Source organism: Saccopteryx bilineata, chromosome 9 (genome assembly GCF_036850765.1).
Source record: "Saccopteryx bilineata isolate mSacBil1 chromosome 9, mSacBil1_pri_phased_curated, whole genome shotgun sequence".
Taxonomy (NCBI): Eukaryota; Metazoa; Chordata; class Mammalia; order Chiroptera; family Emballonuridae; genus Saccopteryx; species Saccopteryx bilineata.
This window is the reverse complement of record NC_089498.1, coordinates 94,445,444-94,472,809: the sequence shown is the minus strand read 5'-3', so window position 1 is coordinate 94,472,809 and position 27,366 is coordinate 94,445,444. Positions and strand designations below refer to the sequence as shown.

General features: G+C 47.9%; 1 pseudogene; it reads left to right on the top strand.

Annotated features, from left to right (window-relative positions):
• LOC136313674 (serine/threonine-protein phosphatase PP1-gamma catalytic subunit-like) overlaps positions 1–27,366 on the top strand; it is a 79,758-nt pseudogene that overhangs the window by 9,331 nt on the left and 43,061 nt on the right.

The window sequence follows — 27,366 nt, the reverse complement described above, 5'->3', positions numbered from 1 at the left end:
ATATAATCACGCTCATCCCAAGCAAGAAGGGCAACCAGTACCATCACCTGGGTGATGGGCTTCCACGTGGGCAGTGCCATCTCTAACAAAGTGAGCATAATATAAGGTCTACCAGAAAGTTCTGTCCATTTTTGGAATAAAACAAAATACAAATTTTTCTTACCATCAATTCACTTTATTAAATAATATAATTGCCATTATTATTTATGATTTCTCGCCAGCATGAGGGCAATTTGTATATCCCATTTTTGAAAAATGTTTTATCTTTTTTTTTTTTGTATTTTTCTGAAGCTGGAAACGGGGAGAGACAGTCAGACAGACTCCCGCATGTGCCCGACCGGGATCCACCCGGCACGCCCACCAGGGGCGACGCTCTGCCCACCAGGGGGCGATGCTCTGCCCCTCCGGGGCGTCGCTCTGCCGCGACCAGAGCCACTCTAGCGCCTGGGGCAGAGGCCAAGGAGCCATCCCCAGCGCCCGGGCCATCTTTGCTCCAATGGAGCCTTGGATGTGGGAGGGGAAGAGAGAGACAGAGAGGAAGGAGGGATTGGGAGTGGAGAAGCAAATGGGCGCTTCTCCTATGTGCCCTGGTCGGGAATCGAACCCGGGTCCCCCACACGCCAGGCCGATGCTCTACCGCTGAGCCAACCGGCCAGGGCAAATGTTTTATCTTTTGATGCGAAAAATTGAACCAGTGCTTGTTTGATATCTCCTTCATTTTTGAATTTTTTGCCCTTCAAAAAATTTTATAAGGACAAAAACAAGTGACAGTCAGAGGGTGCTAAGTTTGGGGAGTATGGTGGATGCGACAGACATGCTTCTGTAGCATTTCTTCCTTGTTGAAATTCGTAAAAATTACAGTGGCATAAATGAACTTTATCAGTAGCCATGGGTACACTATGGCTTCACACATAAGACTAAAGTGAATCAACTTTGTTTTAGTTAATTTGCTACATCAGTATGTATACATTAAGTGATAAAAATAGAGAGGCACACATGCGCCAAATAAATGTGCTTACGTGTCAAAGCTTGTTGTGATAGAAACGGACAGAACTTTCCAGTAGACCTTATATATTTTATCTGCCCAACAGCTCTCGACCATGGACATGCTCCTTGCTCCTTCATGACTACTTAGTTGAGCTTTTGGGAAAGAGCAACAGGATCTATCAGGAACCCAGGTGTCACCCCCACCTCTTGTCATTCTATGTGCCCTCCACATAGGAAGGCTTTGAGACACCCAAAGCACAGAGCAGTCCTGCCTATGGCCCATCTTCTTGGCGTCCAGGGAGAAACAGGCCAATCTAGTCCCATGGCACCAGGACTCATAAATTCTGAGCTAGACATGGGTGGAAAGCCAGTAGCCACGGCCACCATTACAGCTGCCTGGCCGTGCAGGTTCACATTGGATTCAGACAGATGGTAATGAAACAACAGAGCCAAGAACTGGTGGGCCATTAGCTTTAATCCTAGCTTGCACCTGGTGGGCAAGAAATACACAGTGGGAAAACACTTCTCTTTCCATTCAGGGCTCCCAAAGCCACTGACTTATCCGAGTTTCCTAGTATCAAAGGTTTCTACCTCACCAGCCTTATTCACCTCTGTTCCTATAGAGCCAATAGGCATGGCCACCATCACAGCCGCCTGGCCGATGCAGGTTCGCATTTGATTCGGACAGACAGTAATGAAACAACGGAGACAAGAACTGGTGGGTCATCATCTTTAATCCTAGCTTGCACTCGGCAGGCAAGTAAAAACACACACTGGGCTCCAAAATCCACTCATTCAGTGCTCACAAAGCTACTGACGTATCCAAGTTTCCTAGAATCAAAGATTTCTAGCTCACCAGCCTTATTCACCTCTGTTCCCCATCTCCTTCTCTCTGCACAAACTCTGCACAAACAGGCTTCTCACTCAGCATTCTGCCATCTTGGCTGCTTCTCCTGGCCTCTTCTACGTGGCCTTTCTCTGCTCTGCTCTTTAATGCTAATCTCAGGAACCGAGAGAGCAAGCTCCCAGTCTGCCCCACTTTATAGTATAGAAATCAAAACCTTTAATGCAATATACAAAATAGGGAAGTCTTTAATACAAAGTTATTTATCTGAGGCACGATGGGATTGCACCACCCCACATCAAAAGGGGTGGGAAAGGCTTAGTCCTAAAACCAAGCCCCAGGCTACAAGGATCCTGCCTGCCCACAGCCCACCCTCAACACACATTAATATCACCTGAGCGACGGGCTTCCACATGGGCAGCGCCATCTTTAACAAAGTGAGCATAATACATTTTATCTGCCCAACAGTTCCCCATCTCCTTCTCTCTGCACAAACTGGCTTCTCCTTCAGCACTTCGCCATCTTGGCTGCTTCTTCTCTTCTCCTCATGGCCTTTCTCTGTTCTCTCCTCTAATGCTAATCTCAGGAACTGAGAGAGAGCAAGCCACCCAACGGTCTGCCCCATTTTATAGTGTAGAAATCAAAACCTTTAATCCAATATACAAACAAGGAAGTCTCTGATACAAAGTCACTTAGGGTGGGAAAGGTTTAGTCTTAAAACTAAGCCTTAAGGTATAATGACCCTGCCTGCTTACAGCCTGTCCCCACACTCAATGCAAACTATAATTGAGCAAACCTATATATCATATTTACAAACTTATTTGACCAACAGGTGGATTGAGCCCTACCACTTGGGGGCCCAGATCTGAGGCTCCCTGTTTCCCATTGGCTCCCACTCCTTCCAACCCCTGTGCTAATAGGGAGAGCTGTCATTAAGGTCAATGACAAGCACTGCTACCCAGGAGACACCTTTTGATCTCTGGGTGGCAGGACGCAGAGGGTCAGGAAGGGGAGTTGCTCTTCTGACAGCTGTTTTGACCGGCTGAGTATCTTGGATCTGGCGGTGGCAAATGGGGCAGGTCTAGTGCTACAGGGGGCAGCTCCCTTACCTGGATGGGGCTGTTTGCAGAGCAATGGCATAGCCCCAGGATAGTCCTGGAATGACACTCCAGAGCAGCGGTTCTCAACCTGTGGGTCGCGACCCCAGCGAGGGTTGAACGACCAAAACACAGGGGTCGCCTAAAGCCATCGGAAATACCCGCTGCTCCAGAGGGAGCTCAACAGTCCCCAGAATGCTTCAATCAATGCCTAGAGCTGTGGGGCCATTCATTTTTCCAGAATGCTTCTTAGAATATTCCTTGCCTTTACAGCAGTCACAGCTTTCAGGGGAAGCCTGGAGTGAGCAAACTGCACTGAGGTTCCTCAAAATGACTCCCACACTGCACCTCTGAGGACCACTGAGCTAGGAGCATTACGTCTGGGCTGCCTCTGCCAGGGCATCCCTCAGCTGCCCTACCTCAGCTTCCTTGTCAAGAAATGTGAGGACCTGCCCCTTCTGCACCCTTGTGTCCAGGCCTAAATGCTCACCATCTGCAGCTTGCATCTGAGGAAGCACCTAAAGGAGGCTGTTGAAACATGGGGACCCAGATCCTGAGCTGGCAGGGTGTTCTGAAGCATGGTACCCCTTCTCCCCCAGCTGTATACTCTGAAGAGAGGCTGGACTCCTGGTTGGCTCACCTTGTTTTGCCCTCATGGGTACAGGCCCTAAGGCCTGAGTTTTCAGCCTCTGACCCTGCAGAGTTCCCCTTTATCAGTGGGGTACAGTACCCACATGCAAATGGACCCTAAATGTTCTCTCAGCAAAGCACATGCCTTTGGGAATCTGTTGTCTGAGGACAGCACCTCATCCAGCTGGGCTGGGGCTGGAGAAACAGTGACTCTTGGCCTTTGGATGGTCCAAAAGGAAGTGGAGTCCTGGTCATCCTTGGAGTCTGATCTTGCCAGTCTTGGCCAGCAGCAGCCAGGAGTAGAAGGGTGTGGGAAAGATATGCTATGAAATGTGGTGCCCACTTGGTCCTCTGGTTTCCCTAGCAGCTGGAGCAGAGCCTCCTTCCCTGCAACATGACTGTGTAGGTCTGCAAGGCACAGCAATCAGCTCGGGGGCCAGTGAGGACTGCAGGGACAGGAGGGCCACCAGGCGAGGAGCCCTGCCCACTGCAGGTCTCCAGATGCCATGAGGGAGCTTATTAAGAGTATTGCAGGCAGAAAAGGCTTTTGATAAAATACAACACAATTTTATGTTTAAGACTCTCAACAAAATGGGTATAGAAGGAAAATATCTCAACATGATAAAGGCCATATATGATAAACCATCAGCTAACATCATATTAAATGGCACTAAACTGAAGGCTTTCCCCCTTAAATCAGGAATACGACAGGGTTGTCCACTCTCTCCACTCTTATTTAATGTGGTACTAGAGGTTCTAGCCAGAGCAATCAGACAAGACAAAGAAATAAAAGGCATCCATATCGGAAAAGAAGAAGTAAAGGTATCACTTTTTGCAGATGATAAGATCCTATACATCGAAAACCCCAAAGAATCCACAAAAAGACTACTAGAAACAATAAGCCAATCCAGTAAGGTCGCAGGATACAAAATTAACATACAGAAGTCAATAGCCTTTCTATATGCCAACAATGAAACATTTGAGAACGAACTCAAAAGTATAATCCCCTTCACGATTGCAACAAAAAAATAAAATACTTAGGAATAAACATAACAAAGAATGTAAAGGACTTATATAATGAAAACTATAAACCACTGTTAAGGGAAATCGAAAAAGATATAATGAGATGGAAGAATATACCTTGTTCTTGGTTAGGAAGAATAAATATAATCAAGATGGCTATATTACCCAAAGCAATATACAAATTTAATGCAATTCCCATCAAACTTCCAATGACATTTTTTAAAGAAATAGAGCAAAAAATCATCAGATTTATATGGAACTATAAAAAACCCCGAATAGCCAAAGCAATCCTAAAGAAAAAGAATGAAGCTGGGGGCATTACAATACCTGACTTCACACTCTATTATAGGGCCACGACAATCAAAACAGCATGGTATTGGCAGAAAAATAGACACTCAGACCAATGGAACAGAATAGAAAGTCCAGAAATAAAACCACATATATATAGTCAAATAATTTTTGATAAAGGGGCCAACAACACACAATGGAGAAAAGAAAGCCTCTTCAATAAATGGTGCTGGGAAAACTGGAAAGCCACATACAAAAGAATGAAACTGGACTACAGTTTGTCCCCCTGTACTAAAATTAACTCAAAATGAATCAAAGATCTAAACATAAGACCTGAAACAATTAAGTACATAGAAGAAGACATAGGTACTCAACTCATGGACCTGGGTTTTAAAGAGCCTTTTATGAATTTGACTCCAAAGGCAAGAGAAGTGAAGGCAAAAATTAATGAATGGGACTACATCAGACTAAGAAGTTTTTGCTCAGCAAGAGAAACTGATAACAAAATAAACAGAAAGCCAACTAAATGGGAAATAATATTTTCAAACAACAGCTCAGATAAGGGCCTAATATCTAAAATATACAAAGAACTCATAAAACTCAACAACAAACAAACAAACAATTCAATAAAAAAATGGGAAGAGGATATGAACAGACACTTCTCCCAGGAAGAAATACAAAGGCCAACAGATATATGAAAAGATGCTCATCTTCTTTAGCTATTAGAGAAATGCAAATCAAAACTGCAATGAGATACCACCTCATACCTGTTTGATTAGCTATTATTAGCAAGACAGGTAATGGCAAGTGTTGGAGAAGCTGTGGAGAAAAAGCCTCCTCATCCACTGTTGGTGGGAATGTAGAGTAGTGCAACCATTATGGAAGAAAGTATGATGGTTCCTCAAAAAACTGAAAATAGAACTACCTTATGACCCAGCAATCCCTCTATTGGGTATATACCCCCAAAACTCAGAAACATTGATACGTGGAGACACATGCAGCCCCATGTTTATTGCAGCATTGTTCACAGTGGCCAGGACATGGAAACAACCAAAAAGCCCGTCAATAGATGACTGGATAAAGAAGATGTGGCACATATACACTATGGAATACTACTCAGCCATAAGAAATGATGACATCGGATCATTTACAGCAAAATGGTGGGATCTTGATAACATGATACGAAGCGAAATAAGTAAATCAGAAAAAAACAGGAACTGCATTATTCCATACGTAGGTGGGACATAAAAGTGAAACTAAGAGACATTGATAAGAGTGTGGTGGTTACGGGGGGGGGGGGGGGAGGTGGGAAAGGGAGAGGGAAAGGGGGAGGGGGAGGGGCACAAAAAAAACTAGATAGAGGGTGACAGAGGACAATCTGACTTTGGGTGATGGGTATGCAACAGAATTGAACGACAAGATAACCTGGACTTGTTATCTTTGAATATATGTATCCTGGTTTATTGATGTCACCCTATTAAAAAAATAAAATTATTTAAAAAAAAAAAAAAAGAGTATTGCAGGCACCTGGCCCTCAGCAGGAATGTGAGGCCTAGAAGCCTCTCTGAGCCGCTGGGACACAGGCTGGCCCATTGCCCACTCCAGGTCCCAGGCATCTCAGTGCCAAGGTCCTTCTCCAGACCTGGCTGCAAACATACCAGTTGGGGCCAGAGAACACTGGAGATGGGTAGTTGTGGGGGTGGGTCAGACAGACAGAATGGCAGAAGGAGAGGAGAAAAATCAGAAAAGACTCGCAAAAAAGAAAAAGAGACCAGCCGAGAAGAAAACAGACACAGAGAAACAGCAAGACAGATGAGGGACACACACAGAAGAGAGACAGCGGAGAGTGTGAGGAGAAGGAAAGGAGAACCACGAGGTCAAAGCCAAGACACAGACAGACGAGGAGTGAGCTGGTGGTGTCTCATGGAGAGGCCGGACGGGCAGCGGCAGACGGCACCACGGCCAGTGCCAGGGCGCAGGGCTCCTGGCAGCTTTAGGCACTGAGCACTCCTTACGGACTGGGTGAGTGACTTCAAGTCTGTGGTCTGGGCATTCAGGGCCTCTGCTGTGCTGCTGTGCAGAATGCCAGAGGTGGAGGGCTCTTTCTTAGACACCAAGGTCTGAGCCCATTTCACAGGAGCAGCCTCTGTGGCCAGAGGAAAGGACTTTGGGGACCCTGGAGGTTAGCCCTGAGCCAGGCCAGACCCAGAAACCCTGACTCCTCACATAGGTTCCTGGTACTGCACCTTCTACCTCAACTGCTGGCACCTCACCCACCCCCAACTCAAAGCCCAAGCTGGGAAAGTAGAGCTAAGGAGGCCATGGGGCACTGGCTCCCCTGCTCCCCTGCTCCCCTGAGCAGCTGGAGGTAAGCACAGCACACTGCTTGGAAGATGGGATTGACCCTTCTCACAGGTGGTCCCTACCACTCCCCCAGTTGAACCCCCATATCATTAATATGCAGTCATGGGCTCATGGGTAGCCTGACAGGCTGGATCAAGGGTGGACAGAAAGGGATCAAGGGTTTAAGTCATCTAGAGGGATCCAGGCCCAGTGGTGCTTTGGCTGAGCTCTGCAGAGTTCCTTAGCCTCCACGGGTGCCTGGACAAGGCCTCATTAGGAACACATCCAGTCTTAGAGCCCATTGTATCATGGACAGTTAGCCCAACTTGCTCTACTGTGGGCAGTGCCAGCCCTGACTCACATTCTGAGAAGGAAGTTGCTCAGGCCATTGGCTCAAATTCCAGTGCCTGGCCTTCACTTTCAGTGTGACTTGATGAGGATTATTATACCTTGAGCTTATGTTTTCTCCTCTGTAAAGTAGAGATGGGAATGCCTGTTTCATTGGGTTGTTGGGAGAGTGAATGAGAAAATGAACATCAAGGGCCTCAGCTGCATTTCAAAGGGGTCTCCCGGGTGGCAGGATGCAGGCCTGAGCCGCTAGATGCTAACCTAGTACAGCCTGCAGAACTCCTTAGTTAATACCCCAAACTCCAGGGGGGAAAAAAGGTCAGCAGAACAGAGCTCATCCCTTGCTGAGAGGCAGCAGAACAACAGAATTATGAAGGGAGGGTGTAAAGCACCAAGCCATAAATGTACAAGGAGAGTAGGGCAGACAAAGTAATGGTCCTTCAGTGGACGAGGCAGACAGCTGGGACTCACAGGCGGGTTCCAGATCAATACCTGCGTGCTGATTTGCTGAAGAGGCTTTTATGAAGTTTAAGCAGAGTTCATTGTTAAATACTTTTATGTACAAAGGATGTGGGTGGCTGTATTAATTTCTTTTCCCTTACAGATCAATAATTACATTGCTGATTTGCTTAAAAGGCTCAGATTGAGGCAGGGGTGAGGGAAGCAAGCTTCACTGCTTCAGAGAATGTGGCTGAAGGCTCAGGAAGACCACCCTGTAGTTGGTGAAAATCACCAGGGTTCAGGAGAGCCTGGTAACAAGGGGACGTGTGGCAGCCAGCTCACCCCCAAGGTTGCCAATTCAGGGTGTGAACTCTGAGAAAGAAGATGCCTACTAAGAAAGGCTCCTGGTGGCTAAATGGGCTCAAACTTAAAAACAACAACAAAACAGAGTCTAGAAGCCATTTCTTTCTTCACAGGGGCCTCTCATGAAAACCACACTTGGAGGAGAAGCTTGCACTGAACTGCCTGGCTGCACTGTGTTCCTGCCATCTGAGCAGCCCTCAAAGAAGAGTTCCCAGAATCTTGTTTCAACCAATAAGACTGAGGCTTTCCCCATCCAATGAAAGCTGCACAGCTATAATCCATCAACTCTTCACTGACCAATCAGAGTTGCTCCAATCTTCCCAATCAGGACAGTGTCTTTGGACCAATCAAACTGTGAGGATTTAGAGTCCTCATTTGCATAAGGATGAAGAAATTAAGGACAAGGGTCAGGGACTTTTGTCCCTATAAGCAGCTCTATTCTGGCTTTGGGAGCTGAAAACTGAAGACATCTTCCCAGAACAGAGTAGACCAGTGTAAGGCAGGAGGAAGTGGCTATGGGTTTTCCTCAGTTGTGACAGTCACCTTGATGTTCACTCTCCAATGTCATTGACTACAGTGGAGGATGGCTGGTTCTTCAGTGTGCATCTTCTAACAATCACCTTGTTTTCTGCTGACTATCAGTAATCCAGCCTAGTCTTGTTTTCATGCCTGGGAACTTGGGTGGCCTGTCCCTGTGGGGTGGGAGATGGGCAGGTTTGGGACTGCTCTCTCCTGGCTGTGGAAAAGGGCCCTGGCTATGCCCACTTGAACAGCCTGAAGGAGTTTCAGCTGGAAGATTCTAGTCACCTACTCTTATCTATGCTCAGAAGCCACAATATACACTAAAAGAAATAGAAAGGGAAAGAAAGGCAGTGTGGTAAGAACCATCAACTAGTTTCTCTTGTCTGGATAGTTGAGAGGTTTCCTTGTCCAGGCTGGGACTTATATTATCTGATGATGACTGTGTAGAGAAGCCATGTCTGAACTCAGTGGTGAAGAGTGTCTATAATTGATTGATAATGTCTGCCACGGACATGGCAATCACAGTAATGGCACATGTGTCATAAATTTTCAGCTTCATGTGAACCACACAATCTGTTTGGCATCAAAAGTACCCTATTGCTTGATGTCTGGTTTGCAGAATCTCTTTTAAAAAGTTATATCCTGGCTGAAGAGGCCTCCAGGGTCTCCTACCTGACTTTGCACATGTACATAGGTGCACAGATGCAAAGATGCTGTCAGGAGGCTATTATGAATTCTACTTTATCTAATAGTATAGTCAGGAAATGGGAAGGTATATTATAGATCATTAAGTGGTTAAAGGAATTTGACAACTTTTTATCTGAATCAGGAAAATAGATGGCATGAATTAATTTGCTGGTTTGTAGAGAGAAGAAAAGTTATTCTGCAATAGTGACAGGCAGGAAGTCCCCCCTTCTGGGGACTAATCCCAGGGATTGCACACAGCAGATCTCCTGGGAATGGAGGGCTTGGAGATGTGGCAGCTGGCAGGTGTCTGAGGGCCATGGTAGTCCAAGATAGTCCAAGATACAGATGTGTCCTTCCCTTGATCATGGCCAAGGTGCTGACTCCAGGGGATGCCTACTTAGGCAGGAACAACCCTTGGGTGTGGAACATGCACTAAGCACGGCCATGTGATTCACCTGTGCCTGGTGCCCAGGTTCCGTCACTGTCCTCCAGGTTCCTAGGATTGACCTTGTGGAGGGGAGCGGGGGAAGGAATTATCAAGTGCTGGTGCTGCACTGAACCTGTGAGGATGCAGGGCCAGGGGCCCAGGGCAAAAACATCCCATCAGGCTCAAAAAGCCAACGTCCAGGCATAGACATTTCCACCTGATATCCAGTAGGTACTAAAAAGTCACCTGTCTTGATCTCCCTCCTCAACAAACACCCCTCTGTTCCCCACCTCAGTGACAGCAGACCTGTCCTTCTAGTTTCTTTGGCTACAAGCCCTGGTGTCTCTTGCTCTTGTTCCCCACATTCCATTTCCCATCAGATTCCATACCCTGTACCCAGAATCTGGCCTCTGCTCACCTCCTTGCCCACCCAGCCTGTCTCCTGTTGTCCTTAGTTGCCGTGAACAGCGTGGCTAGTAATTCCAGGTCCTGCGTGGGAACGGTGCAGAATTAAGAAAATATGCTTAAAGAAATAAAAGGATGGGTTCAGGAGGGCTCTTCAAAGCTGGTAGCAAGAACAGAGCATGCTCCATGCTTGTTTCTTACTTTATTTATAGGGCAAAGTGAGGTCATTAGCAAATCAGAGATCTCTGATCTCATTTCCAAGGCAACCCAAGAATTCTACCAAGTGCAGAAAACCCCCACATACATAAAACATCTTAACTTCAAAAAACAAAGGATAGAAGAAACTTGCCTCCAGTCTTTCCGGGGGGATATGGGGGGTAGGATGAGTATAAACAATCCAGAAACGCAGCTTAACAGCCTTTAGCAACTTCAAGAACAAGTGAGGTGGGGGAGGCAGACTGTCAGCTTACTGCCAGTCCCCACACCTCTGTCCCCCAATCTAAACTGCAAAGACCTGTTGGCTCTTCAGTCTCCAACATTCAGTTCCTGCATTGCTCCTGCGCTGTTATCTGTCCTCTCCCAGGAGCCACAGCCATCCTTCTGAGACAGAAAGCCTACCCTCCCCCAAAGAGGCTACCTCTCCTCCCCACAGCAGCTCCTCTGATCACTCCCTTCTGTCCCTCAGACTCCCTCCACTAGCCCTTTCCAAGCCAGCCCTAGCCAAGACCTTGGCTCCCGCGTCCCAGCTGCCCGGCACCTCAATGATGCTTGTCCTCAGTGAGCATTACAGCTCACTGGGCAGAATTTATTCTTGTTTTGTTATTGCTGTGTCCCAGTGCCCAGAACAGGGCCTGACATATCTGCTGGATGAATCCTCTGGGCAGGCACAGTATTGTGCTCAAGCCCACAGGGTGTGTGGGTGGGGCAGGCTTTTAGCCCCTTGTACCCCACTCTCTCTTGTCCTAGAGAAGCCTCCAGTGTGGATGAGGAGCTGCCATGGGAGCAGGAGCTTCTGTGGAGTGTGACAAGTCTTGGGACATGGGCTTGGGGAAGAGATGCTCAGTGGAATCCTTCCCAAGGATGAGAGAATGTTTCCTAAAGAGGCCGTTACAAAGGCCTTCACCTTGACAGGGCAGCACACACCAAGACCAGGAGACTGAAGTGTCTAGGCCTGAACACATGGCTGAGGGGTATAGTGTGGCTGGGGCCAAGGCAGCATGCCAGGAAAGGATGGCAGAGGTGGGCCTGAGGTAAGTAGGGACTAGTCACAGGGTGCCAAGACAGCCTCATGGAGTCCCAGCGTTGCTAGAAATGCGGTGAAGAATTTTAATGGGAGGTGGGATGAATGGCAATGTAATTTTTGCATTTAGAGAGTTAAGCTGGTGGTGGATCAGAGGGAAGGTGAAACGCAGGAAGGATAATGAGGAGGCAGTGCCATGAGCCAGGACAGGATGGGAAACAGTCAGAGAAGGAGAGTGCAAGTCAGGGAGCAGTGCAGAGGCACTGAGTGCACACCCTGGGCCCCGACTTTTGCAGGGCCCCACAAAACCCCAACTTTACATTTTTTTCTAATGCCACCAAGTCTAGTTTCATATGTGCAATTTTAACATTAATAGTACATAATATTTTTTTATTTATTTAAAAATATGGTTAACATGTATTTTAATTTTCCCTGGCTCTCTCTTTTTTTTAAGGGGTCCAATATTTTCTTCTGCTCCCGGGGCCTCAACGACCTTAATCTGACTCTGGAGCAGTGGATTAATTTGTTGGAGAGTTCCCAACTTCCTTACTCACCAGCTATGTAGACTTGAGCATGTTCCTTTATCTTTCTCATCCCCAATGTCCTCTCCTGTAAAATGGGCTAACAATGGGAGTCTCACAGGGCAGACAGAGGTTAGATGAGGTAGGTGTGCAGAGCACGTTCCCAGAGCCCTGTCCCCTGCAAGCTGACCCTCCGCCCCCACCAGCCAGAGATATAGCTCACAGGGCAACAGGAGAAAGGGTCCTCAGAAGGAGCTGAGTGCACACACCACCTCTGAGCCTTCGCCTCCCCTCTGCTCAGTGAGTGCAGAGCCTTGACACGGAATGAGACCTTCCTTGAAGAACACCCTACGTTCTGCTGAAACAGGTCCTTAGTATGCAAGGATGCTGGACTCATTGGCTGTGAGTGCACCATCATCATGCTGGAGCAATTGTTTCTCAACAGAATTATTTCCTACAATTATCCTCTGAAGAGACAGGCCCCAGGATATGGGTGAAAGGTGCTGGGAGGTCAAAGCCAAATCCAATCAGGGGCCTGGCTCTTCAGAGATGGGTCTAGCACTGGGCTCCGTGAGCCACATGTGTGAGTGGGATCATTAGCACCCTCAGTGGTGCCACTCGTGTCACCCCCTAGCCCCAAACCAGACTGAAAAAAGACATGAACCCAGCCAAACATAGATGGGGGAGGCTAAGCTAGGTCACAGCTGAGTGAAGAAGGAAATGACAGGAAGGTGTGAGAAACGAGAGAAAGAAGGACTCTGTTTAAAGCACATTCTTCCCTAAGTGAGCCAAGTCCACAGTGGCCTCATGGTCCTGTGTGGTCTGCTCCCCACCTGCCCACCTTCCCTAACCTCCCTGCTGCATTGAGCAGCTCAATGTTAAAAATATTAATCATCATCACACCAAATTCTGTCTGAAAGATTACAGATGAGGAAACTGAGGCACTGAGTCCCTTTGAGTTCCTGCCTTGGCATTTGAGGTGTAATGGGGAACAAGATGGAGAGTCAAACAGCTGACATGTCAGGGAGTTAGAGGAGATGGGCTGTCAGTGTGTGGAAAAGCACATGAACTGGTTCGGCTCAGGCATTGGTCAAAGCATGCAGAAGGCACAGCTGAGCAAAGACCCAGAGACAGACAAGCACGAGACTGACACAAGCAACCATAGCTGGAGTGTTGGACACGTGTTGAGGTAGAAAAAGAAGCTGGAAGGAAGCAAGGGCTGGCAGAAGGCTGTGCAGAGGTCTGGGGAGGGTGAATATGGCCAGGCTGCAGTGGCAGCTACTGGTGGAGGAAGCCAGGAAGCCATGGGACCACACCCACACTCCAAAAGATCTGTTCGCTGCTGAGTGGGGGTGGAACAGAGTCCAGTTGGACTAGGGTTGCAGCTGAGGTGAAAGAGTAGAGTCCTGGTGAGGGAGGGGCCCAGGTGATGGGGGGGGGGGGCAGGTGAGGAGAGTGTTTAGGTGAGGAAAGGCTCCAGGTCAGGGCGCTCTTCCTATTTTGGATGTGGGCAACAGGGTGACCTTGGATTGGATGTGGGGCGTGAAGGAACATGATGGTGGTGGGAACTCGAAGAGATTTCAACCTGAGTAGCAGGAAGGGGTCAATTCAGGGAGAGAGAAGATATGAGGTGAATCCCGATCCAGTTCTGGCCCTTAGGTACCAACACTGTAGGCATCAAGGGGAACCAGAATGTGTCGTTGGCACAGGAGTCAGAAGCTGAGGAGATGTGGGGCTAGAAAGAGGCGGATCCCAAGGAGATTGCAGCCCAGGGTTGGGCGGGGGGCGGGGGGGGGGCAGGGCTTAGGACTTGGGTCTGAGTTGCCAGCAGGAGGTGGCAAAGGATAGGGAGGCTGAATGAGGCCACAAAAGTGAACACGGAGGACTTGGGGTTTTCTACCCCGGCCTGTGTGGGAGAGGAGGGGCGTCTGCACAGGAGAGGGCACGTGGGAGGGGCTGTCTCCCAGAGGAGGGCTCTCTGCAGCAAGCCCCAGCTCACCTGCTCCTCCTGCGTTTGGGAAGGCAGAGGCGGATTTAACAGCAGGCGCGCCAGCACGCACCCTGGGCCCCGACTTCTGAAGGGCTCTGCAAAACCCCAACTTCACACGTTTTTTTTTTTTTAGTGACACCAAGTTTGGTTTCATATGTGCAATTTTAACATTAAAAGTACATAATAATTTTCATTTATTTAGAAATATGGTTAACATGTATTTTCATTTTTCCTGTCTTACTCTCTCTCTCTTTTTTTTAAGGGGCCCAATATTTTCTTCTGTGCCTGGGCCTCAACCAACCTTAATCCATATCTGTGGCCAGGCCTGTTGTTTCCTCCACACAGCTGCACATACCTCTCTCCACCTCACACACACTGCCTTTCCTATTCTTCCCTTCCCTCCTTTCCCCTTTTCCTTCCCCTCTGTTTCCTCTCTTCCCCTCCTCTCCTCTCACCTCCCCTCCCCACCCCACCCCTCTCTTTTCCTTCATCTTCCCTCTCCTCCCCTCCCCTCCCCACCCCACCCCTTTCTTTCCCTTCGCTTCCCTTCCCTTCCCTTCCCTTCCCTTCCCTTCCCTTCCCTTCCCTTCCCTTCCCTTCCCTTCCTTTCCCTTCCCTTCCCTACCATTCCCTTCCTCCCCTTCCCTTCCCTTCCCTTCCTCCCCTTCCCTTCCCTTCCCTTCCCTTCTCTTCCCTTCCCTTCCCTACCATTCCCTTCCTTTCCTTCCCTTTATCTGCTTTGAATCTGGACCTCTAAGGGGCCCCAGGACATACATATGTCACCCTGTCTCCTCTGAGCCCCACTAGAGTGGGGCTGTGCACTCCCTGTCGGACCAGAAATGCTGCATGGTATCTCACTATCTCTGTACTCCAATAGTACTTACCAAATAGTAGGCTCTTTGTTAACGTATGCAGGTAGCTAGACATTAATAGGGAAAGGGAGCAAAAGAAGTTGGACATTATAGTTTATAAAACTGGAACACCTGCTTCAGCAAGAAGCTTCAGCATTCTATTTAGCTTAATTTTCTAGGAGGCTACAGCATTCATGGGCCCACCTGCACATTCCAGGGGCCCACTGTGCCCTCAGCCCTCTGGACTCAATCCCTCGTTGTTTAGGAGGAGTCTCCCCGAGACACTGCTGGGCCTAGTGCTGGGGGATGAAGGGGAGGAGGAATTCTTCTACTCGGCATGCACAGTGGGAGCCAGAGTGGTGACCATAGAGGCCTGCCAGTCTAGCCTAGAAGAAGGATCTGATTGGTTAGTGGGAGGAACCAATGCAAGCCTGCAAAACTTTTTTTTTTCATTGATTTGAGAGGAAGAGAGAGAGAGAAGCATTAACATGTTGTTCTACTTAACTGTTTCATTTAGTTGTGCACTTATTCTTGTATGTGCACTGGCCACGGATCAAACCCACGACCTTGGTGTGCTGGGACAATACTTTATCCATTGAGCCACCTGGCCAGAGTCAGGCCCATGAAATTTTAAAGCAACTGATTGGTAGGCTTAAAGGAAAGCTAGTCCTTCCCAGCCCAAAATATATATAAACAGAGGCTGAGCAGATCCAGCCGTTCCCGTCTCTCTGCCTTCCTACTTGGGAATGTGCTCGCCCCGTTAGCTCCTGTGCCGCATGTGCTGGGAGTCACCTGTGGGCAGTCTCCCAAGTGCAGGCTCTGAGCAGTGCTTGGACTGGCCTGAGCTTTGATATGGGCTAAACCATCACGCAGACTATCTGGACTTTGGTTTTTATATTGGGCTTAATGAAGACAAGTCTGGACTTTTTCCTTGGTGGGACAGATGGAGATGAGACATTGAGAACCTGTGAACAACCTTCTATTTCAACCACAAAATATACTTCCTGCAAGAACCTAAGCTTCTCCAAATACAGGCTCTTTTTTTTTTTTTTCAGAGACAGAGAGAGAGTCAGAGAGAGGGATAGACAGGGACAGACAGACAGGAACGGAGAGATGAGAAGCATCAATCATTAGTTTTTCATTGTGCATTGCAACACCTTAATTGTTCATTGATTGCTTTCTCATATGTGCCTTGACCGCGGGCCTTCAGCAGACCAGACCGAGTAACCCCTTGCTCGAGCCAGCGACCTTGGGCTTAAGCTGGTGAGTTTTTTTGATCAAACCAGATGAGCCCTCGCTCAAACTGGTGACCTCAGGGTCTCGAACTTGGGTCTTCCACATCCCAGTCCGACACTCTATTCACTGTGCCACCGCCCAGTCAAGCCAAATACAGGCTCTTTGAAATTCTTTTTTCTCAACATCACACTACAAACTCATTTCTACCAGCAACACATATTCCATTAAATTGAATAAACCAAGAGATTTTCTTATCTTGTTCCTATTCAGAAATGGGATTGCCTCTGCCTGCAACTGGACCCATCATTCATTGTTTTATCCATGAGGCCCAAAGGCTCACACACACCAGAGGACAAGTGAGGTCACTATCTGCTTTATTGCCCCTCCACACCAGAGCAGGAGAGTGTGATCAATCTCCCTCCTGGCCACTGATAAAGAGTACACTCAGCTAGATCAGACAGTCCCACAGGAGCTGGGCCCTGGTCTCCTCTCCTCCCAGCCTCCAGGAAGTTTTGCTCTCTACCTGCCGTCCCCTTCTCTGTGATGACAGTCAGAAAGGGAGGGGAAGTGAGGCAACACAAGGTGGGGACATGGCTGTCCCTGGGATCTGATCTTGAGGCTGGTCTGGGAACGAGGTGGCCCTGATCATAGTGAAGGATGCTGGGGTGCCAGACGTCTATTGGTCACTCCTCCTTGCCTTCCTGAGCAGAGAGTGGATGACAGCGAGTGCCACTTGCTCTCGCATGTCATTCAGCGCTGTTAGGCCTGACGTCACCATGCAAAAATGGCCTAGCCTCTGCCCACAAGTCACACCCCCCATGCACAGGGTCATTGCCTCCCATTCTCAGGGCCACCCTCTTGAAGAGTGACCCCAGGCCTGGACCTGTCAGAATAGAGCTCCCTGCCCTGGCAGAATGGGGCAAGGTGTGGAAGAACATGGACTCAGAGTGGCCGGAAAAATGGAGTCTCTGTTCTCCTCCCTGGACACCAGTCTCCATTTCACACTGAGCTGTGGTTCAGGGCACCCAGGATTGGCCCTTGGGTTTGAAGCTGCAGGAACCACAGACACAGACCACAAGCACTGCTGTGTGAGAATCCAGGGCTGCACCTTGTTTCGCGGTCCGTTTCCCTCGTACTCTTGGCTTCCCCGTCCTCATTGCTCCTGGATGGACAGAAGATGTGCTCAAATCCAATGTCAAGCTCCTCCAGAGCCCCTACTCAGTCTTGGGCACTCTGGTGCAGACTGGGGCTGAACTGATGAGAGGGACTTCAGAATCTCCTGGCAGAGTGGCCCTGGGCTTCCCTGCCCCAATACACACACCAGAACACCTTGGACCAGGCGTGGTGTCTGCATCAACCCTCAGAGTGACTTTGAGAGGAAGATACTTTCAGTCCCCTGGTCTTTCTCATGAGGCCTCTCCTCCTTCACTCCCACAAGGGGCTGAATTCTCCCAAGTAAACCTGCCCCCTTGGTGAGACACTGAGGGAACACCTGCCCTGGGGCCACACAGCAGATGCGGCTTCCAGGTCTCCTCAGCTCTGCAAGCATCTGAGAGAGCTGCAGTGTGCTGGCTCCCCAGTCTACTCAGCCTAGGCCAGCCCCCAACCCCCAGGGTGTCCTGGCCATCATTCAGCACACTGAGCCTGGAACCAGCACAGGTAACCCTTTACCTGGCCACAGTCATCCCTGTGTGGGGCAGGGGATGGGAAGAGGCAGCTCACAGTGACTTCCTTGGAAGCCGCCGTTGCTCCTCTGAGTGTCTGCACCGTGTGTAGGCAAGGAGGCTCCCTGGCTTCCACCAAAGTGAGCTGTGACAAGTCTTATCCTGCGCCAGGCTAGACTGTCCATCCCAGATGGCATGGCCAGTGACAGCTCCACTTGGAGACTCTGGTGAGGTACCCAGCCAGGGGCATAGGCTCTCCAAGCCAAAGGGGATAGCAGCAAAGACGCCAGATGGCATTTCTGAGTATAAAGACCCCCTTAGGGCTCACCTCTTGGCTCTGTCCTCCAGTAGAAGTCCCTCTTCTCACTCCCTGTTCCCACAATACCTGCTGCTTCTCAAACAGGAACAATCATGTCCATTAGTTGTCATAGCTACCAAGACATTTTTCTAGAAGGCACTCTTTGCAAATGATGACATTATACCAACTTATTGCCAGTCTTTTAAATTAAAGCATTTTGATTTCAACTCCACTAATGGCACAGATCAGTAAATAAGGGGGATTGAATTACTGATACTGAGGCTCCCACATCTTTTAAAAGGCTTAATTAGTGGTGGAACCTCAGTGAAGCTGGGAGCCTGCAAACAAACAGGTGGGCCTAACCTCTGAAGTCCAGCCCCTGTGGAGGTAACTAAATAAAGCCCAGGGAACTGAGAGGATGTACACGTGGGGAATTTTTTAGAACTCTGGAAGGACTCAAAGAGCTGCTAGGTTAAGGCGACACTTCAGTTTCCAGGAACTGTGACCGTTGGTGGCTACTCAATTCTATTTAATTAAATTGCTTGGTCTGACACCTGGAGGGAGAACCATGTGTACCTGGTGTCTGTGGTGAGTGGCTGCCTGATGAGGGAACTACAGAGCCCTCTGGCCACTTGATCCAAAGACCCCTCGCACAGTCCTGCCCAGTTAACAATGTTCTGACAAGAGCCCCAGGGAGCACTTCTTCTACCAGCCGGTCCCTTCAGGGTAAGAAAGCAGTTTAGCAGAAAATTGCCCTCAGATGAGCCTCATTTAGTGAAGGGAATACAAAGACCCAGAGAGAAGGCTTTCACCCAGCCAGCCAAAATCACAGCAAGGCGCGACTGCCTGGCCCCTTCACCACAGCTCCTTCTTTGTGTCTGATGTACTGTGTTAATTATAGTCATCTTCTTCCTGTCCTCCAGGGTCTAGAATGCCCAGGTAGAAACCTGGAGCTATTTTAAACTAAAATTTCCTATTAATTAGATTAAAATTGCTGAGAGAGAGAGAGGTTGTGTGTGTTATATGTGTACAATTCCTCATTTAATGTCGCAGCTGAGTTCTGCAATATTAAGTGAAAAGAAGTATAACTAAACCAGTTTTACCATAGGCTCATTGATACAAAGAAGAGTTAATTGCTTTAACAAAATGACATTATTTGAGGACCTGTTGTACATGTATGTGTAAGTGTACATCTGTGAATGTGAGGATGTGTGTAAAGTGTGGGTGTGCACGAGTGTGCATGTAAACACTAACACAAGTAATACTTGTAAGGGTCTCTGCTCCGGAAGGCTGGGGACTAGCGAGTGTACCTGTGACAGAGCAGAACTTGGTTCCCCATAAATCGAATGCACCTAAAACCAGATCATAGAGAAAGGCAGAGGGATAAAAGATAAACCCAGAAAATCCTCATGTCAAAAAAACTAGCCTAAGACTAATAATAACAGACAAAACAGACCGCTAAGGAGAATACATTAGTGAGGATAAACAAAAGCACTACAGTTGTATTTAGCAATGAGATTCACTGACCATGATAGATAACATAATCTTGAAAATTCTTGAGAATTTGCATAAAACTGACAAATTTGCCACTTGGTGGAAGTTTTAAAACATTTTTAAAGTCAGAAATAGATAGCTCAAGGAGAAAATATTAGTAAAGGAAAGGAAATGTCATGAAAGTTCAAAGAATGATTAGCCCACACTCTGACCACAGCGCAATAAATTGGAAATCAACAATTAAGAAGGACTCACATAGAAGTATGCTCAGAGACTTATGGGGGTCCTCCTAAATGACTGAGCTCAAGATGGAAACTTCAGACCACTCCACATCGCAGGGCAGGAAAGTACTGCATATCAAACTTTGTGGAATGTAGCTAAAGCAGTATCTAGAAGAAAATGTATAGCATTGAACAAATTGATTGAACAGAAACAAAGATTTTAACGTAAATTTTAAAAATAGAAAAAGTGCCCTGGCTAGATAAGTGCCTCAGTTGGTTAGAGCATCGTCCCAAAGGCAGAGGCTGCCGGCTTGATTCTTGGTCAGGACAAGTACAGGAGCAGCTCGATGTTCCTGTCTCTCTCTCTCTCTCTCTCTCTCTCTCTCTCCTTCTCCCTTTCTTCTTCACTACAATCATTAAATAAAATTTTTTAAAAAATAATAAAAGATAGAAAAATAAGGGAAAAAGTGGCTAAAAGCAGAAATTAATAAAAATTTTAAAAGAAACAAGAGCATAAATAAGGCTGAAAGTGATTTCTATTTTTAAGGAATACTAATAAAATCGATAAGGAAGAAAGGAAGAACACTGTTCTAAGAACCCAGGCCCTGCCCCCAACCCCATTTTCCCTCCTTCAGATCTGGTGGAGTGACTGCCTCTAGTTCTCAGTACACCTGAGCTCTCTGTAAGGCTTCAGTGCACACAGCCTGTGCCCTGTATGATGATGACAGCAATTCTGCTTGTTTCTGCCCTGCCTTCTTCCTAGGGATACAGGACAAACAGAGGAGAGTGGAGGGTAGCCAAGCCCTTGACCAGTCACATGCTTAGGTGACATACGAGATTCAATATAGAGTGGCATGTGTCATGTCAGGAGTTTAATGAAAACAAACATCTGGCCAGCTCTCTAGTCATTCAGTTTGTTGGTTAAATACCTGCTGTGGGCAACACCGGGCTTGCAAAGAAGAAAATGACTCGGATTTTGCACTCCTGACCACCACAATTTGAAGGAGACTCCGCCCCGTGCTGCCCAACAGGATAAAAGGTTCAGAGGCCTGGACCTCATTCAGCTGTGGCCTCCAGCCCCAACCAAAGTCCCTCCAGATGCTCTGACTCCAGGTGTCAGTGGGAAGCAGGCATTTCTGTCAGAGATCTGAGCACAGAGGGGTTGCTTGCAGGCTCGGATGCCTGCCTTCTTGGAAACTTCTCAGGGTCAGGTGTTTACCCTTGGCCTTTCCTAGGGCCTCTTAATCAGAAAAGCTGCCATGACATGTCCCCCTTCCATAAGTCCTTCAGCAAATACTTCCCCAGGGAAGGGCACTTCCTCCTTTCCCACCCGGTGAGGCGCTATCTCACCATTACCCTCACTTCTGGGACAGGGATGAGGGAGCTAAAACTCAGAAAGGATGGATGGATGACCTGTTTAGGAGCAGTAAGATGGAGTAGGGGTTTGAACTGGGCACCCCTAGTTCCTAGCATCCACCCTCCCACGCTGGCCCTCCCCCTCCCCAGCCTTTGCCCTGGGCATGGACAGGCAGTCAGTGCATTTCCCCCTTCTGAGATGCCCTCACCAGCCTTGCTTCCCAGGAGCATTACCTTGTTGCATCAGTCTTGTGGGCCAGCAGAAGGGAGAGCTGGGAGCTGAATTACAGTAGAGGGCTCTTCCCCAGGGGAGCTGGTGATCAGGAGCTGCATTAACTCCAAGCCTGCCTGGAATTCTCCCTGTGCTTCACTGCAGCCCAGGAAGCAGTGCCACAACGGTCACAGCCTCCATCAATCACCCGCCCTCTGCAGGGCTGTCGAAAGGGAGGCTGTGGGCAGGCAGGGCGTGGGTGGGGGACGCCATCTCCTTCCTCTTGATATATGGGGGAACAGGGATCTCGACCATCGAGTCATCAGGAATTTCTCAACTGCCCATAATGTGTCCTCAAAGTGAATGTTAATCAATAGGTCCAAGCTGTGACCCCATCTGGACACACAGCCTGTGAAAAACAGCCTCATTATGTTCATAGGAGGCTCTATGTTCCCTGTCCTTCTGGAGGACAAGATCTTTGGGCTGTGGACTTCTGTGAGCTGACAAGAAACATCCTGCCTCTACCCAGGACACAGGTATCTTGCACACCTAAGCTCCCTGTCAGGTCATTATCAGCCTCCACCTGGTCAGCCCCTCCAAACTGCTCACATTGGGCATTGCAGGAGGTATGTGTGTCCCCAGGGATAGATGAGCCTGTGCAAACTAGTGTGGGGGAGGGGAGGAAGAAGTCCTGACTTTAAACTGCTTTGAGTCCCTCAGCAAGATCCCATCCTCAGTTCCCGCAGCTGTGAAATGAAGTGGGGCCCCTGCCCCTGGCCCTGGCCAGCTGCTGACTTAGTGGCCTCTTCTCTGGATTTCAGAAGAATCTAGGGCTGCCAGTCTGTCACTTACTGGCCATGAGAGTTCCAGTCCCATACTGGGGTCACTGGCTCACGGGAAGTAGATCATTCAGCATCTCCGTGGGCTCAGGGGGACCTGAAAGATTCTTGTGATCCCCTCTGCCATTCGCTACCAGGACAATCCCCCTCGCTCTGTGTCCATGCCTCTGTCCTCCCCAAGGTGATTCTGAGCTGGTGCTGGTGCTGGTGCTGCTGCTGCTGTCAGAGGCTCTCAAAAGTAAAAGGCTTCAGGAAGGTAAGTGGGGGTGCCTGGGGCTCTGCCCACAGAAGGAGGCTGGAGGCAGTGGGGGCTCTCATAGCTCCCATGACTGATGGCTGCTTGATTACTCTGGGCTGTGTTCAGCCCAGGGTTTGTGCTGTCATAAAATCTCAGGGGCCCATTGAAATCAGCAAACAGGGCAGCAGACTGCTCACCTGCCTGCAGAATCTGGCCCTTCTTTTCCTCCACAGCCTCTCAGGTCTGGCCTCACCATGGGACAGGTCCAGGGCAAGCTGTCCAGCTGGGGTGCACTGTGGCCTATCTCCCTCTTTCTAGGTCACCTGCCTTGCTCCCCAACCCCAGTACTCAAAGTCCAGCAAGGATGGAAGAGCCTGGGCCCTCTGTGTTCAGCATCCTCTCTCTCTCACTTGTTCAGGGAGGGGTACTGAGCTCTAGCTCCAGGCCTTGGGCAGGAGTTTTGGAAAGCCCTGAGGGAGTCAAATGGGAAGGCCATGCGTTTTGGAAATTAGAGATGGTGGAGTGTGAAGGCAGAGCCGTGGTGAGGCTGCCTCCCTTGAATCTTAGGCTCTTCTGTGAAGTGGGACTAGAACAGTCCTTGAGGGATCATTCTTCACAGCAAAGGTGTCTCAAAGTCTACTGTCTGGAGAGCCTGACATTCTTGACAAAAACATGTTCTTAGTCTCTCTGCAGGGCTCCATGCCATTCCTCGCCCCAGCAGGCCCAGCCTTGAGCTGCAGGGCCTCATTTTCCTCCTGCTGCCCGCCTTACCCTCGCCTCAGCCACTGCCTGCGGCAAGCCTCCCTGGAAGCTCCCTGAGTGTCTGGGCCTGGGGTGTGAAGAAGGACCTCCCTGGTGGGCTCTAAGTTAGCTCTGTTAGACTCAGTCTTTCCAAGTCCCACCAGATGCTGCCTCCAGACCCCTCTCTCCAGGGGAACCAGGGGGACCTTCTCTCACTCTCTCACCACCTGGCTCTTCCCCCCAACCAAGAAACCCCCACCTTTCCAGTGATGAAAGCTTAATAAACATAGATGTATGAAGTGTGTGTGTGTGAGAGAAAGAGAGAGAGAGAGAGGGAGAGTCTTGGTGGCCTACGCCCACCTTGTAAGAGTGGGGATGGGTAGGGTGTCAGGATGGAAACAAGAAAGAGAAGACACCAAACAAGCTGCAGGCTCAACCCGCCTCTCCCTTTTTCTGGATGTCCTAGTAAGGGACCTGTTTTCTGGATTTTTCCTGCTGCCTCCCACCCCACCTTCTGCTCACCCACCCAGGTCCGTGTGCATCCATGCAGGAGCCTCCAAGCCATCAAGGGTGACATGGAGCAGTAACAAATCCTGCTTCCTAGCTCCCTGACACTCTGTTCCTTCCTTGAGCAAGGTGACCGCCTCTCAAGCATAGACTCAAAGTGGTGCTGAGTCTGCTGGATGGCAAGTGGGGGCAGGGGATTCTAGGCAACAGTCCCCGGATCTCACCGGAAAAGTCGGGGTGTCAGAGCCAGTGGCATGGCTGATAGCTGATAGGACATTTCATCCTGATCAGGCCCTCCCTGGATTAAACCAGCTTCAAGCCAGGTGCCAGGTTGGAATGTGACACAGCTGGGTGTCAGCCCCCCCTTGTCCCTGAGTGGGTGTCCCTGGGAAGGTGTCCCTGGGCAGTAGTCCATGGAGATCCCGATTCTCTGACTCTGTCAGGCTTGCCAGGCCAGCCACTGTTCTGGAAAGTAGAAGAAAAGCGGATGACAGTGGGTGGTGACAGAAAAGTAGTAATGAATAAGAGGAAATCACTACAGAGGCAAAAATAATTTAAAAGGGCCTGCTCTGCTTGGCCTCTCCTGGGCACCTCCAAGTCCAGCACAAGTAGCAACCAGCTGTAGATCACTTTATAGCTCATGCCAGTGGCCCCAGGCAAGACACAGGTGGCTGCTGACCTTGGCCTGTACCTCCCAGGAGGCCCCAGAGTCAGGCTACTAGATGGACAGCTTCAGACCACACAGGAGAACCACCCAACCACCTCCATGACAGACACACTTAAGGGGTGGTCTCTGTGAGCACCAAAGCCCTGCTGAAGGGAGTCCTGCTTCATTGGGTGGGACCCTGCACAGCAGCTCCTCTGTTGTAGTTGTGGCCATTCCTCATAGACGGTCAGCTTAGGGGTTAGTCCTTCTTACTGACATGCCAATAGCAATCCAGGCTCAACTGCAACAGAAGGATGCACACAGCCCACAGGGGGAATGCACCTAGAGCACCCAGTTTGGGTGTCTGAGGAGGCTGTGCAACTGTGGCCTGCAGGACACCTACCACACAAGGCCACACAACAAAGACTAGAAGACATAACAGCTCTACCAACTACATAGAAACAAGTACAGAGAGACAGCTAACATGGGGAGACTAAGAAACATGTCTCAAATGAAAGATTTCTAGAAAAATCTCTAGAAAAAGACGTACATGAAATGGAGACAAGACAACTACCAGATACAGAGTTCACAACAATGGCTATAAGGATGCTCAAGGAACTTAATGAGAACTTCAACAGCATAAAAATGACATAAAAACCATAAAAGGGAACAAGTCAGCCTGACCAGGCATTGGCACAGTGGATATAGCATCAGACTAGGACACAGAACACTTAGGTTCGAAACCCTGAGGTTGCCGGCTGGAGCACAGGGCCATCAGGCTTGAGCATGAGCTCATCAGCTTGAGCGCGGGGTCACTGGCTTAAGTGTGGGATCATAGGTGTGACCCCATGGTCATTAGCTGGAACCCAAAGTTGCTGGCTTGAATAGGGTCACTCGCTCTGCTCTAGCCCCCCGCCCCCATCAAGGCACATATGAGAAAGAAATCAGAGAACAAATAAGGTGCTACAACAAAGAATGGATGCTTCTCATATCTCTCCCTTCCTGTCTGTCTGTCCCTCTCTCTGATTCTCTATCTCTGTCTCTGTCAAAAAATAAATAAAAAAAGAGAGAGAACCAGTGAGAAATGAAGGATACTCTAACAGTTAGAGTCTAACTAAAAGGAAAAATGCACTAGAAGGAATCAACAGCAGGTTAAATAAAGCAGAGGGTTGGATCAGCAATTTGGAAGACAAGGCAGCAGAAAACACCCAGTCAGAGCAGGAAAGAAAATAAGGAATGAAAACATAAAGACAGTTTAAAGGACTTCTGGTACACCATCAAGCATAACAATATCTCCCTCATCAGGGTTCTGGGAGGAGAAGAGAGAGAACAAGGGATTTGGAATCTAATTGAAGAAATAATAATGGAAAACTTCCATAACCAGTGAAGGAAAAAAACACACAAGTAGAGAAAGCTCAGAGAGAACCAAAGAGACCCGCACTAGGATGCATCATTCTGAAAATGGCAGAGTTTAAACACAGAGAATCTTAAAAGCAGCAAGAGAAAAGCAGTTAGTTACATATATGGGAACTCCCATAGCCTGTCTGCTGATTTCACAACAAAAACTTTGAGGCCAGAAAGGATTGGCAAGGAATATTCAAAGTGATGAAAAGCAAGGACCTACAACCAAGACTACTCTACTCAGAACAGCTATCATTTAGAATCAAAGGACAGATAAAGAGCTTCCCAGACAAGAAAAAGCTAAAGAAGTTCATCACCACCAAACAAGTATTACAAGAAATGTTAAAAGAAACTTCTTTAAGAATAAAAAATAAAAAATATGAATTATAAAATGGCAAAAAATACATATCTATCAATAACTACTTTAAATACAAATGGTTTAAATGCTTTAATCAAAAGACATATGGTAACTGAATGGATAAGAAAACAAAACCCTTACATATGCTATCTACAAGAGACTCACTTTACATAGAAAGACACACACAGACTAAAAGGAAAGGAATAGAACAAGTTATTTCATGCAAAAAGAAAGAGAAAGAAAGAAAGAAAGAAAGAAAGAAAGAAAGAAAGAAAGAAAGAGCAAGCTGTGGTAGCAATATTTATACCAGACAAAATAGACTTTAAAGCAAAGTCTATAACAAGCAACAAAAATGGACTCAGCATTTCCACTTCTGGGTATTTATCCAAAAAAACCCAAAACACTAATTCAAAAAGACATATCCATTCATATGTTCATTTCAGCTGAGATATGGAAACAACTAAGTGTCCACCAATAGAAGAAGTGGTATATATGTATACAAGAGAATATGACTCAACCATAAAAAAGAACAAAATTTTTCCATTTGCAATGACATAAATGAACCTAGAGGGTATTGTGCTAAGTGAATAAATCAGACAGAGAAAGACAAATGCTAGATGATTTCACTTATGTGTGGAATCTAAAAAGCAAATTAAACAAATAAGCAGAATAGAACCATACTCATAGGTACTTAGAGAAAAGCTGTTAGTTGCCAGATAGGTGGGGGGTTAGGGGATGGGTGAAAAGGTGAAGAGATCAAGAAGTACAGATTGGTAGTTACAGAATAGTCATGGGGAGATAAAGCACAGCATAGGGGAATATATTCACTAATATTATAATAACTATGTTTAGTGTCATATGAGTACTAGATTTATCAGAGTCATCACTTCTTACATTATATAGATGTCTAATCACTGGATTGTACACCTGAAACTAATATAGTATTGTACATCAACTGTAATTTTAAAATAAAAAAGGTCTGCCTTGCAAATTGCTATGCAAATAAAGATGAACACTACAATAAAAAAGAATGCTTTCTAGGAATATATAAATGACCAAAATTAAACCCTGGAGACTAGAAAACATATACTTTAATAAGTGCTGCAAAGGCATTTGACACAACTCAAGGACCACTAACATTAGTGAGAC